The sequence below is a fragment of the Perissodus microlepis genome, chromosome 12, assembly GCF_051167445.1.
Source record: "Perissodus microlepis isolate ML-2025 ecotype Zambia chromosome 12, ASM5116744v1, whole genome shotgun sequence".
NCBI classification, from domain to species: Eukaryota; Metazoa; Chordata; class Actinopteri; order Cichliformes; family Cichlidae; genus Perissodus; species Perissodus microlepis.
The window spans coordinates 6,398,600-6,401,313 of record NC_140472.1 but is presented as its reverse complement, the minus strand read 5'-3'; the positions used below and the strand labels follow the sequence as shown (position 1 = coordinate 6,401,313).

The 2,714-nt window shown below is 42.0% G+C and overlaps 1 long non-coding RNA gene across 1 annotated transcript; it reads right to left on the bottom strand.

The window, feature by feature from the left end:
- Positions 1-1,058: 1,058 nt before the first annotated feature.
- LOC146375715 (uncharacterized) lies at positions 1,059-1,573 on the bottom strand. Its single transcript, XR_014801768.1, has 2 exons — positions 1,297-1,573; positions 1,059-1,215 (listed from the first exon to the last, which is right to left on the bottom strand). It is a non-coding gene; the product is annotated as an uncharacterized LOC146375715 (long non-coding RNA).
- Positions 1,574-2,714: the final 1,141 nt, after the last annotated feature.

Below are 2,714 nucleotides of genomic sequence, written 5' to 3'. Positions count from 1 at the left end.
GTTTCTGTAAGACAGAGTAAATCAATTTGTTGATCAATTATTATTATACTTGTGCAACTAAGGAATTGTCTGGAAGGTCTCACATTTTGTTTCTGACATGCTGTGATGAAGCAACATTTGCGCAGACTTGGAATACATTAATTAACCGAGGGTGGCTAAATGACAGCGTGTCCTCACAAGTCTAAATTACAAATGTGGCTTGTGCATCTATTTCCATTTTGTCCATGAACATTTGGTCGGACCAACTTGAAAATCAGATGATGAATCTCAAGGGCTTTTCCCAGGCACAATACTTTTATTTATGGCTGTGCATTAACTCCAAGTGAGCTAATGCCCTTGAGTGACTGCATGTTTTCTCTACCTGGTGTGTGTGTGAGAGCTAAAATAAGTGGTAGAGTGCTGAGTGTTGGAAGTGTCTCTCCAGAGAGAAACTGAAGGAATATCATTGCACTTCACTGTCAGCTGCATTGCAGAACACCCTGCTGAGGACATAATCGCATTCTAGCCAGGACACGCACACACTGTCCCACCCTAGAGGGTTATGATCATTTATATACAAATCTGGCGATTTTTCAGGTTGATGTTGGCATTTTTACTGCATATCAGCCTGGTAATGCACTCCACCTTCAACACGATGGAATCATTTCCTGAACAGAGAACAAATTTCTTCAATCTGCTGCGCATAAAAAGAACGTGCACTATTAACTGTGGAAGCAACTGATCTTGCATTACTCTCAGTGAATTCATACATTATATGATTATTCTTTTGGCACAGCGCAATTTAATGCATCATGTGTGATCCTGCATTTGTGATGGTTGCACCTACAGCCATTTATCTTAATCGTTTTTAACAAACATTCAAAATAAACACATGAAATAAAGATAAACATCTTGACGTTGACCTTTTCTGTATTTGGATTACACATGCTTCATTTTTGTTAATTTTTCTGAATTTTGCTGAAATTTTTAATTAAATTAACTGTACTTTAATTCATATGTGTCACGGTTTGCCATGGCAGACCGTGGGGGGTGTAGGGAAGGAGGACCCAGGCGCGGTGCTCTGTGTGCGAACAGTGCGTTTATTTACAGTGTGGTACAAAACAACAATAAATCCCCGTGTTCTCCCCAGACTCCCGTGTCGTGTCCTCCTGGTGCTCTCTGCTCTCGTGTCTGCACTCCCGGTGCTCGCTGCTCTTCAGGCCTTCCACGCTCCTCCTGCGGGAAACAATAGCGGCAGCTGTCAGGACACTAAACAATGGCAGGCATGCACTAGCTCAGTTCAACTGGATGACTAACGTGGAGACTCATGCAATGATCCCGCATCGGTGGGAGCTCCAAGACTCTCTTAAGTAGCTCCCCCGACGAGGCCTGATCAGCAGCAGGTGTGTGGCTCCGGGTGTGGCCAGTCCCCTAGCAGGGCCACACCCACCAGGCCTGACGGCGCCTATAAACGAGTGCTCAGACACACAGCCACACACACATATGTACAAGCATAGAGAAGAAGGGGAAGCAACACCAAAAATACATAATAATATAACAGGTCCATGACTGCCCAGGGGTCCTGGGTCGCCCAGTCCCAGGACCCTGACAATATGACATAATTTCTTTTGAGTTAAGTGACTCACTGAGTTTTTTGCTCTTAATTTCCATTTGGTTTCTCTGAGCATTGTATGGTCTGACCTTGTGGTGAATTTGCTGGGACACCCGCTCCTGGGAAGAATTGCAAGGTGGTCACACTTGCTAATAATCATATGTAGTTAAGTGCATCTGACTAGCAGCATATGGCTACTGTTTTACCTCTGAAGTCCTATGGAAACAGTAATGGTGTATTTAGGTTTTCCACACACTGCTTCTGCACTTTGGCTTAATTGCTGTTGAATAAATGATGACATGGTGCAAAATCTCATATCACTGTTCATCAGAGATCATATTTACAAAATTTCAAGACCTGCTAAAAACTAGAAAAACTATTTTTATTATGTCCTGATATGTAAACAACATTTATAGAGGTTGTACTTCCTTCCTGTAAAGGGTAAGAATTTAAATACTTTTTGATGTCTTAAACTCAGACAAATAAAAACGAGTCAGCATGCTAAATATCACTCCAACTTATCCAACAGGGAACATTTTAATTAATCCTCATAACCTTTTGGTTTAGGACTTAGGAGAGATGTATATAAGGTCACTAATCATGAAATTCCAGTATTTCCTGTGGAAGTTTAACCTCTTGACAACCACAAGGCGGCCAGCGACTCATTTAGTTTTTAGGCTGTATTTTAGTCCAAGAAACCTATTTTCAGGACTGTGAAGAAGCACAGAAATGGCAACTGAAAGAGAAGTGGACTGGCACACACTAATTTGCATACAGGGGAAAAATATTCAAGATGGTTAGTCACATGAAAAGAGGGAAGGGGGAGCACTGAGGGCCATGATGTAAAGTCTGCATTCAGCACAGAGCCTGAGTTGTCTGGAATTCAGGGTCCCCAGATTACAGCACTGTGAATTTTACAGGCTCATTTGCAGTGAAAATAGTACAGATTTAAACCAGGGGACAATAAAATAATAATTTGCAGCAAATGGGAAAACTTCAAAGATGAATTCTGAATGTAAAAAGGTCTGTGCACCTCTGTCACCCATGGTAGGCAGGTTTTCATGAAGTTTTAAATGAGGACTAAAATTGTGCTCCACTGCGTATCGTCTGCAAGCTCGGAGGC